This window comes from Mustela lutreola, chromosome 2 (assembly GCF_030435805.1).
Source record: "Mustela lutreola isolate mMusLut2 chromosome 2, mMusLut2.pri, whole genome shotgun sequence".
Taxonomy (NCBI): Eukaryota; Metazoa; Chordata; class Mammalia; order Carnivora; family Mustelidae; genus Mustela; species Mustela lutreola.
In genome coordinates this window covers 134,837,203-134,849,444 of record NC_081291.1, presented here as the reverse complement: position 1 = coordinate 134,849,444, position 12,242 = coordinate 134,837,203, and the positions used below count along the sequence as shown (strand labels likewise).

The 12,242-nt window shown below is 37.7% G+C and overlaps 1 pseudogene; it reads left to right on the top strand.

Moving 5' to 3' along the window:
- The first annotated feature begins 3,168 nt into the window (after window positions 1–3,168).
- On the top strand, window positions 3,169–3,720 carry LOC131824905 (phosphatidylethanolamine-binding protein 1-like; annotated as a pseudogene).
- The last annotated feature ends 8,522 nt before the right edge of the window (window positions 3,721–12,242 follow it).

Genomic DNA, 12,242 nt, shown 5'->3' with positions numbered 1-12,242 from the left:
AACAAACAAACAAAAAAAAAACTGTGTATTTGAATTCCCAAGCCTCTGTATACCTTGCCACAGAATCACTGTTGTATTTTTAAACCTCATTCCTGGAAACACTGCAGATGTCAGATCAATTTAGAAGCCAAAGAATACCTTTGGGAATGACATGGCAGCAACTGAAATAGTGTTTGGCCAAATTAAGAGTGTATGCCAAGGATGCCAAAAATCACAGTAATCTGGCAGGTAGGGAGCTATTATTTAACTGTATGATCATTACTGGTTTCTCTACTGAAAAACTGTTGACTTTTTATGCAGTGAAATGGAGCCCATGATTTAGAGAGGGTATCTCTCTGTTTTGATGTTAGTAGTAGCTGGTTGGGGATTATACCCAATCAAAAAATGGAATTCCTCAAGGAAAGTACTTGGGGGGAGAAACTTTTAACAAATTATATTATATTTCATTATAAATGAAAAAATATCAATTTAGAGATTTTTTTGTTATAGGCTCTTAATATTCAGAATGCTATTCATATTCTACACTACTTATATATTTCTTTCTTTCTAGTACAAACAAACTGGCCTGATCTTAGTTTGTTGCAAAACATTTCAGTTTTAAATTTTTATTCAGTAAGACCACAAATAAGATTGTTATGTTTTCTTAAAGATTTTATTTATTTATTTGACAGAGAGAGATCACAAGTAGGCAGAGAGGTAGGCAGAGAGAGAGGAGGAAGCAGGCTCCCTGCTGAGCAGAAAGCAGGATGCCCGGACTTGTTCCCAGGATCCTAAGATCATGACCTGAGCCAAAAGCAGAAGCTTAAACCCCTGAGCCACCCAGATGCCCCAAGGTTGTTATTTTTAAATAACTTGTTCTGTATATTCATTGTTCGTGGATCTCTGCTCTCTCATCTGCATCTTATGGTCATGATCTCCTGCTGTTTGGAAAGAAATTAACTTTCATAATTCCTTCCATAATTCCAATCCCAAATTGGCGAAAATTGCCCATTTGCCTTGAAATGCAGTATGTGTTCTTAAATTTAGGAGAGTCGATGATACGTACAAATAGCTTCTTTCTCTGGACCCACATTATTGTCCTCCTAATGGATAATGCTCAATGATAAAATTATTTTAAGGAGGGAATATCTGCTATCTTCAAAATGGTGGGCTTTTTCTCTTTCCTCCTCCAAGGAAGAAAGTGATACTAAAGACTACCTCAAAATTATAAATGTATATCCTCAAAAATTCTTATTAGGAAATTAATTTCATTTCTGTAACATTCAAATGTAATCAAATAGTCTCATTAATCATATCCATATGTAGTGGAAAGAATATTAAATTTGACTTGTGTATGTGACCTGCCTCTTCCAGGGAGAGTGTATTTGGTCAAGTCACTTCTCCTAAACGTACTTCTTTGGTTAATGACATGAGTGTAATAGTATCTAATAGTCCCTAACCTAACTATGCAATAGTGTTATTTGTAAAGAATTACAAAGAATTATTACTATTATAATCTTTGTCATCCTAATCATCACCTATTTATGTCATTATGATTAGTATCAAATTTAATGGAGTCCATGAAAGATTTCAGAACTTCCACATACACAGATATAAATCTGAACCCACCATTTATGGAACAAAAGGCAAAATTTAGAATTAATATACAACCAAATAACAAATATAAGTTTGACTATTTTTTATGTTTTCTATCCTTGATCCTGTCAAAATTTCTAAATTGTTGTCTGAACAAATAAGAGACAGAAAATATAAATTAGGAAATATAAGTGTTTAATTCAAGTAAAAGAAATTACTAAGTGCTTCTTAGCTGTTTCATGTCCAAATTGAAATCACAGAAGACACTTTGGGCAACCTCAAATAAATTGATGATACTACATTTATGCACAAATTTAACCCCTCACATTATGTTCTAAGTGATGTGGTTATATCAGTTATAGAAAATGACACAGAAATTACATTTGCTAGAGCTCTTATAAAAGAATGACACAAAATAAATTATAATATAACTTGAGTTAGTTTTGATATGCAAAACTTTATGCCCTTTATGTCATGTATGCTGGACAATGATAATCTAATGGAAAATTAGATTAATTAAATAATCCAGAAATTCTTTAATTAAATACACAAATTCAAGCGTTCTTGACAGACTGAATAATCAGCACTGTTGAGGGCAAACTTCCATATCTAAGAAGAAAAACAAAGAATCCTGGCAAATAAATCTGTCTGAATCCTTTATCATTCTTTATCGGTTTAGTTTTTGCATTGTGTCTTTTCTGAGTTTTGCATTGGTTTTATGTGTTTTTGTATAACCATAAGAAATACATAATATGCTAAAATATAAATAACTGAGCTTGAATAGTCTGTAAGTAGGGTAATCATTCATTTATCCAGCCAGCCAGCCAGCCAGCCATCCACTGAGGAAACAAAGATATCTGAGTATCTATTTTTAACTGGCATTGTAAATATAAAACTAAATGTCACCATTTGGCTAGCTTAAAAATAATGATTAAAATCTGGCATGGTAAGTGCTGATACACACATGCACGTGCACACACACACACACACACACACACGCTCAGCATACATAGTGTTGGACAAAGAAAAGTATAATTTCAAATCTGCAACATATACAAGGAAGGCTTTACAGAGGAAAAGTCACTTGAACTAGGTTTCAAAGCCTGCCAAGGATTTTTAAGTGCTTAAGACTGAATCATTCACTTCAGGAGAGAGAAAAAAACGTGTGCAATGGCAGAGGAGTAGCGTGCAGTTTGAGTTGAATGAGGTGGGGCCAGTTATATGATAATGACAAAGGCAGAAACTAAACCACTGAATACTTTGTAATTTCATCAAAGGAATTTGGAGTTTAGGCTGTGGCTAATATTGTACCCCTGCTGCTAAGAGAGCATTTGAATAATGAAATATGATTTTCTGTTTTGAAAATTCCTGTAAGCACAGTAAGTCTAATGAATTGAAAGTGTGTAGAGGCAAAGACATAAATTAGGAGGTCACCACATAGTTTCGTAAGACATAATGAGGGCCTAAATTAAGCCAATAAAGTGAAAATAAGAAAATGTGGTGAAACAGTTTGCAGACTGGTTGGAGTCGGTGCTGTAGGCTGGTGCCTTACCTCCCGGGACTCTTCCCAGCCATCTGTCCAGCTTGCCCATGATGTCAGTAGACCTCAGCAAATGGTTCTAGCCCTTGAGCCTGCAGGAAGTGGATGAGCAGCGGCAGCATCTGTTGCAGCTCAGATACACCAGGGCGGAGGTGGACGAGCTGGGCACATTGCTGACCCAGCCTAGGTTAAGAACTGTCCCACCAGTGTTGCATGGCATATCCTTGAACTGGGTGGACTCCACACTTGGTCATGACATATCCAGAAGCACCCAGCAGAAAGGACCCCAAATGCAGGGAATGGCACCCTTTTGGGGGGTCAACATGCAAGACAATGACATCAGCAGTGCACAGTCTTCTACCATTTTGGTGGCTCTGGGCCTCCCATGGGGATAGGCCTTCACTGCTACATCTGGCTGGTTTAAGAGCAGAATCGATCACTGAAGTGACCTATTCCCAGCAACCAATCTGGAGACCACTGTGGCAAATTCAAAGGGGCACCTTTCCACATAAATCACGACCTCGGGCCACCGGTGGCCAGCACATGTTGACAGGCTGAATGAGATGACTGTCCCCAAACACTGTGAGCAGCTGTCTAGGAAGTAGGGGAATGCTAGGAGACAGAAACCATCCTGGAGGTCTCCAGCTGTGATCTCAAGTTCAATGATGCATGTTCCCAGTTCCCATTTTCACAGGTGAGGCCTGAGCAATAAGGTAGTGGTTTAGGGTGACTTTTCCTTCTGCCTATCCTATATAATTCTAGAGGGTCACACACTGGTTTACATTTTGATTAAATCTGAACTCCATTTTGGGAGATATTTTGGTACTAGGATGGGGTCATCAAAATGTAAAAAGAATAACAACCCAAAATTTAAAGAAGAAAAAATGGAGATAATAAACCAGGTCTATAGTAATAGAGCAGAGCATCAACTAATCTTTAAGAGAGGTTTAAAAAAGAGAGAGAGAGATTCATTGTCTCTGCTTTTTGAGCCGGTGTCCAAAATTGTGCAAGATGGCATTTCAAGGGCATGTTTTCATGGCCATGTCTCTCACCAAGACAGAAGCTGGCCTGTCCACTAGACACCAGTGTAGTACATCTCAGACTTGTTAGTGGGGACAGTGTCCCACTCTGGCTCCTTTAAAGAATAGTACTGGAGAAAGCAATAAGGAGAGTCACTTTGTGGTTAAGGCCAGGCTGTCTCCCTGAGGTGCAGTACTGGGTGAGAGGCTCTCAGAAATCCCAGCTGCACCTTTTAGTTAAACTGGTTACTCTTTGTCTTTGTAAGTAAATGGATCTAGAGTTGTGGAATGTTGTGTTACTTCTGCTGTTTTCTTATAGCTGAATAGAAATTAAAAAAAAAAAATTGTGTTCATGAAAAAAGGAAGGAATGAAAGAAGGAAAGAAAGAAGGAAGGAAAAAGAAAGGAAGGAAGGTAGAAAATGCGGAAAAATTTGGTAGGGATATAGTGATCTCTTGCATGTGAGGTCAGGCTCCTGAGAGAGAAGGAAGATCTGCCAGATGGCTCTATGATTTCAATTCTGAATAAGAAGACTGTGTAATTTTTTTAGTCCAAATCAGAAAACTTATGAAAATGAAAGAGGGTTCTAAAATAAGCAAACCTTTGGGGCGCCTGGGTGGCTCAGTCGGTTAAGCGACTGCCTTTGGCTCAGGTCATGATCTTGGGATTGAGTACTTTATTGGGCTCCCTACTCAGCAGGGAGCCTGCTTCTCCCTGTCCCTTTGTCCCCAGTCATGGTTTCTCTCTTGCTCACTCTGTCTGTCAAATAAATAAATAAAAATCTTTTAAAATAAATAAATTAATTAATTAAATAAACTTATAATGTATATATTAAAGCAAAGCAAAACATTAAAAAATTACATAAGTACAATTATTATCTTTGGTTTACATTAATATACTTTAATCAGATTCTAAGCAGTATCTGTCTCTCAAACTATGTCACAATTGAATGTATTTTTTAATGTGTCCAGATGATTTTTTAAGTAAAATTGCTTGCAGTGTTTTTCAAAGTTGTATTTTATGGTTAATAAATTTGAAGTAGTTGACTGCTTCTATTGTTAAAGTCCTATAGGCCAGAAATATTTTTAATTGAGAAAAGTCTTCTGTATTTTTCCTAAGGTACATTTAAACTCAGACTTAATTCTGCTAAATAAAAGATCTTCATTCTGTTTTTTATTGAAATACATAAAAATTTTAGCTCACGTATTTTTACCAGCGCTGTTTTTTTTCTTTATTCAAAGTTTTTTTCTTTATTCAAATGTTTCTTTATTCAAACGTTTTTCAACAAGTATTTTCATGTAACAAAATTCACCAAATAAGATGACTCTATAAGGGGAAGAGGAGCAGGAGGGCAGAGAAGTAGGAGACTGTTTCAACCGGTTCCCTGAAGTGAGCTAAATATCTACCAGAACAATCCCCCTCGGCCTGCAGCTTTCCACTGCTTGTACCACCACTTGGGCTGGGCGCACCCCTGCCTGCCCCTGAGAGAGCCTGGTGTGGGCACCAGCCAGTTGTCTCTGAACCTGCAGCCTTCCATGACCTGCACCACTGCCGGCTCATGGACATGGACCCCAAACAGCAGTCCCAACAGCTGCTAGTATTGGGCTCCCCCAGACCAATATCGCCTTCAGTTTTAGTAGCACAGGAATGCAGAGACAAGCAGAGGGCCTCCGGTGACCACTGAGATGGTGGCTGGGAGTGCACACCACCTGTGGGAGGTTGTGGTGTTCAGCGGAATTTGCAGAGGGTAAGACTGTATGTTCTGGATCATCCAGCGGGGAGCAGACTGAGGCTTCTCTTTGAGGCCAAGGACTGGGTGTGGACAATTTAATTTTTACTTTACTTTTTGCACTAACCCTCTGAAAAGCTGCAAAAAGCCACCCAAGAACAAAAACCTGCAGAGAATAAAAACCTGAAAAATCTGTTTCCACAGAGCCCACACCCTTGCTAGTACGGAGGACAACTCAGCCCAAGCAAGACTGACAGAAAAACAATGCAGGAGGCCCCTCCCCCAGAAGACAAGCACAAACAAAGGACAACAGGACAATAACAACAGGGTTCCCAAAAAACTGTAAAACCCCAACATCAGGGGAAAACAATATATTAAAACCCTGGTATTGCCCCCAAAACCTGCATATTTCATAGATACAACTTTTTTAAATTAGTTCTCATGATTCTTCTTTTATTTTTTTAACCTACTCACCATTACAACTAGATATTTAATACAACATATTACATAATAACTTTTTACAATTGATCTTTATTTATTTATTTATTTATTTATTTATTTATTTATTTATTATTTGACAGAGAAAGTGAGGAGGAGCAGAGAAGGAGAGAGAACGAGACTCCCGCTGAGCAGGGAGCCTGATGCGACACTTAATCCAAGGACCCTGGAATCATGACCTGAGCCAAAGGCATATGCTTAACCATCTGAGACATTCAGGTGCCCACATAACTTTTTAACTTGAGCTTTTTTTATACATATACCTGGGTTTGTTTTTCTTTCTTTCTTTCTTTCTTTTTTTTTTTTTTTAAATATATATATAGATAGATAGATAGATACAAGCTTCAAGGTAATCCTTTTTCCCTATTCAATACTATGCCTATATATAAGCCAGTTTTAATTTCCCTATATCTCTGGAAAGTTGAGTCCTTTAACAAAGATAATAAGATATACCCAAGTACTGAAATAACCTTCCTCACCCACATCAAGAGTTTATAACCACCTTCCCATTATACTCTTCTGTCAGTGTTTCCGTGTATTTGTTTCTGGTTTTGTACTATATAAATCTTATTCCTGGGATTCATTTTGACTGGGTTTTTCTTTCTTTCCTTCCTTTTTTTTTTTTCCTTTCTTGTCTTTTACTTTTGTCCATCTTTTTGTTTGTTCATTTTTGGTTTGTGTACCTTATCTTAGTTTTGGGACTCATTATGGCTATTTTTTTTTCTTTTTTTCCCCTCTCTTTTTCTTTCTTTTTGGTGGTGACTCCTGATTGCTCCAGAACTTTCCATGGGGCACTTTGACTGGATGGTGGTTAATATATTCAGCTATACATCCCTTCAACCACCTCTCACCAAAATGACTAGGAGGAGGAACACCCAACAGAGAAAAAATTCAGATACAGCAACCTCTGGCACCGAACTATTGGATATGGTCATAAACAATATGTTGGAAATGGAATTCAGGGTAAAACTTGTCCAGGTAATGGCTAGGTTGGAGAAGACCATTGGTGGCAAAAAAGAATCTCTAAGGGCAAAAGTGAGAGCTGGCCTGGCAGAAGTAAAAAAAAAAAAAAAAAAAACTATTAATGAGATCCAATCTAATCAAAATACTCTATCAGCTAGGGTAACTGAGGCAGAAGATCAAATTATTGATTGAGAAGGCAAACAGATAGAAAATCAGGATCAGGAAAAGGCCTGGAACAAACAATTAGAAGCCATGGAAACAGAATTAGGGAGATAAATGACACCATGAAACATTCCGAAGTCAGAATTATTGGGATCCCTGAGGGAGAGAGAAGACTAGAAGATATAGTTGAACAAATACTGGATGAAAATTTCCCTAATCTGGGGAATGGAACAGTGTTCATGCCCTAGAGGCAGAAAGGACACCCCCAAGATCGACTGTTTAGAAAGACATCTAGACCCTTATTGTGAAATTCAGGAATCATAATTTCAGACAAGATGTCTTAAGGGGCAGCTAAGGAGAAGAGATTCCTTATGTACAGAGTAAGGACCATCAGAAAAATGTCAGACCTGTCCACAGAAACCTGACAAGTCAGAAAGGGTGGACAAGACATATTCAGAGCACTAAGTGAGAAGAACATGCAGCCAAGAATACTTTATCCAAACATTCAGCTCACATTTAGAATGGATGGAGAAATCAAGAGTTTCTAAGTCCAGCAAGGTTTAAAAGATTATGTGACCACCAAGCTAGCACTACAAGAAATACTAAGTGAGGTTCTATAAAAGAAGAAAGAACCCAAGAGTGACATAGAACAGGAAGTTACAGAGATAACGTATAGAATCAAGAACTTCACAGGCAACATGATTTCAATAAAAACTTATCTCTCAATAATCACTCTCAATGTGAATGACATAAATGCAACCATAAAAAGGCAAAGAGTTACAGACTGGATAAAACAACAGAACCTCTTCATATGCTGTCTACAAGAGATACATTTTGAACCTAAAGATATATCCAGAGTGAAAGTGAAGGGATGAAGAAACATCTTCCATGCAAATGGACCTCAAAACAAAGCTGGGGTAGTGATTCTCATATCAGATAAATTAGATTTTAAGCTAAATACTTTAAGCAGAGATACAGGAGAACACTACATCATCCTTAAAGGGTCTATCCACCAAGAAGATCTAACAATTGTAAATATTTATGCCTCCAATGTGGAAGCAGCAACTACATAAACCAAATGTTTTTAAAAAAATTAAAAAGTTGTATTTATATGAATACATTCATTGTTGGGGATCTGAACACATCACTCTCAACAATAGATCATTTAAGCAGAAAATCAACAAAGAAATAAGAGCTTTGAATAACACATTGAACCAGAAGGACCTCATAGATATACACAGAACATTCCGCCCTAAAACAACAGAATACTCATTCTTCTCAAGTGCACATGGAACTTTCTCCAGAATAGACCACATACTGGATCACAAATCATGGCTCAACTGATACCAAAAGATTGATATTATTCCCTGCACATTCTCAGACCACAATGGTTTGAAAGTGGAACTTAATCACAAGAAAAACTTTGGAAGGAATTCAAACACATGGAAGCTAAAGACCATCCTGTTCAAGAATGTTTGGATCAACCAGGAAATCAAAGAAGAACTTAATCCATGGAAACCAATGAGAATGAAGACACATTGGTCCAAAACCTATGGAATACAGCAAAGGCAGTCCTAAGGAGGAAATACATAGCCATCCAAGCCTCACTCAAAAAAACTGAATAATCCTGAATACACCAGCTCTCTTTTCACCTTATAGAACTGGAAAATCAACAACAAATTAAACCAACTCCACACACAAGAAGGGAAATAATTAAGCTTAGAACAGAAATCAATGAGTTAGAAACTAGAGATACAGTAGAACACATCAACGAAACCAGAAGCTGATTCTTTGAAACAATCGATAAGATCGATAAACCACTGGACAAACTAATCCAAAAGAAAAGAGAGAGGATTCAGATTAATAAAATTATGAATTAAAGGGGAGAGATCACAACCTATACCAAAAAAATAGAAACAATCATCAGAAATTATTATCAACAGTTATATGCTAATCGTTAGGCAACCTAGAAGGAATGGATACATTCCTGGAAACCTATTAACTTCCAAGACTGAAACAGGAAGAAACTAACAACCTGAATAGACAGATATCTAGTAACAAGATTGAAGAAGTGATCAAAACCTCCAAAAAAACAAGAGTCCAGGATCTGATGGATTCCCTGGGGAATTCTACCAAACATTCAAAGAAGAAATAATACCTATTCTCCTGAAGCTGTTTCCAAAAAATAGAAACAGAGGGAAGACTTCCACACTCCTTCTATGAAGTCAGCATTACCTTGATCCCCAAACCAGGCAAAGAACCCACCAAAAAGGAGATTTTCAGACCAATGTCCCTGATGAATATGGGTGCCAAGATTTTCAACAAGATCCTAGCTAATAGGATCCAACAGGGCATTAAAAAGATTATCCGCGGGTGCCTGGGTGGCTCAGTGGGTTAAGCCGCTGCCTTTGGCTCAGGTCATGATCTCGGGGTCCTGGGATCGAGTCCCGCATCAGGCTCTCTGCTCAGCAGGAGCCTGCTTCCTCCTCTCTCTCTCTCTGCCTGCCTCTCTGCCTACTCGTGATCTCTCTCTGTCAAATAAATAAATAAAAATCTTTAAATTAAAAAAAAAAAAAAAAGAATCTCAGGCCCTGAGTTTCCTTTGCCTTGGGATTTAAAAAAAAAAGATTATCCGCCATGACCAAGTGGGATTTAATCCCTGGGATGCAAATGTGGTTCAACTTTTGCAAATCAACCAATGTGATAGAACAAATAAAAAAGAGAGAGAAGAACCACATGGTCTTCTCAATTGATGCAGAAAAGGCATTTGACAAGATACAGCATTCTTTCCTAATTAAAATGCTTCAAAATATAAGGAAAGATGGAACATTCTTCAGCTTCATAAAATCGTCTATGAAAAGCCCACAGTGAATATCATTCTCAATGAGGAAAAACTGACAGCCTTCCCACTGAGATCAGGAACATGACAAGGATGTCTACTCTTGCTATTGTTGTTCAACATAGTACTAGAAGTCCTAGCAACAGCAATCAGACAACAAAAAGAAATAAAAGTTATTCAAATTGGCAAAGAAGAAGTCAAACTCTCTCTCTCTTCCCAGATGACATGACACTTTACATGGAAAACCCAAAAGACTCCACCCCCAAACTAATATAACTCATACAGCAATTCAGTAATGTGGCAGGATACAAAATCAATGCACAGAATCAGTTGCTTTCTTATACACTAGCAATGAAAATATAGAAAGGGAAATTAGAGAATCAATTGCATTTACTATAGTACCAAAAACCATAAGATACCTTGGAATAAACCTAACCAAAGAGGTAAAGGATCTGTACTTGAAGAATAACAGAACACTCAAGAAAGAAATTGAAGACAAAAAACGATGGAAGAGATTTCCATGCTCATGGATCAGAAGAATAAACATTGTTAAAATGTCTATAACTGCCTTGAGCAATCTATACTTTTAATGACATCCTGATCAAAATTCCACTGGCATTCTTCAGAGTGCTGGAACAAAGAACCCTAAAATTTGTATGGAACCAGCAAAGACCCCAGATCACTGAGGAAATGTTCAAAAAGAAAAACAGAGCTGGGGGCATCATGTTGCTTGATTTCAAGCTTTACTACTAAGCTGTGATCACCAAGACAGCCTGGTACTGGCACAAAAACAGACACATAGACCAGTGGAACAGAGTAGATAGTCCAGATATGGACCCTCAACTCTATGGTCAAATAATCTTTGACAAAGCAGGAAAAAATATCTAGTGGAAAAAGTATCTTCAGTAAATGGTGCTGGGAAAATTGGACAGCTACATATAGAGGAATGAAACTCGACCATTCTCTTACACCATACACAAAGATAAACTCAAATGGATAAAAGACCTCAAAGTGAGGCAGGAATCTATCAAAATCCTGGAGGAGAGCATAGGCAGCCATAGCAACTTCTTTCAAGACACATCTCCAAAAGCAAATAAATCAAATAAATCAAAAGCAAATGAACTTTTGGGACTTCATCAACATCAAAAGTTTCTGCACAGTAAAGAAACAGTCAACAAAACAAAGAGGCAACCCATGGAATAGGAGAAGATATTCTCAAAATGAAACTACAGACAAAGGGCTGATATCCAAGATCTATAAAGAACTCCTCAAACTCAACACACACAAAACAGATAATCATATCAAAAAATGGGCAGAAGATATGAACAGACACTTCTCCAATGAAGACATGCAAATGGCTAACAGACACATGAAAAAATGTTCATCATCACTAGCCATCAGGGAGATTCAAATCAAAACCACATTGAAATAACTCCTTACACCAGTTAGAATGGCCAAAATCAACAGGGCAGGAAACAAGTGTTGGAGAGGATGTGGAGAAACGGGAACCCTCTTATACTGTTGGTGGGAATGCAAGTTGGTGCAGCTACTTTGGAAAACAGTGTGGAGATTCCTCAAAAAATTAAAAATAGAGCTACCCTATGACCTTGCAATTGCACTACTGGGTATTTACCGCAAAGATACAGATGTAATGAAAAGAAGGGCCAATGTACCGCAGTGATCATGGCAGCAATGTCCACAATAGCCAAACTGTGGAAAGAGCCTAGATATCCTTCGACAGATGAATAGATATGGATGATATGGTCCATATGTACAATGGAATATTACTAAGCCTTCAGAAAGGATGAATACACAACTTTTACATCAACATGAATGGGACTAGAGGAGATTATGCTGAGTGAAATAAGTCAAGCAGAGAAAGTCAATTATCATATGGTTTCACTTACTTGTGGAGTAT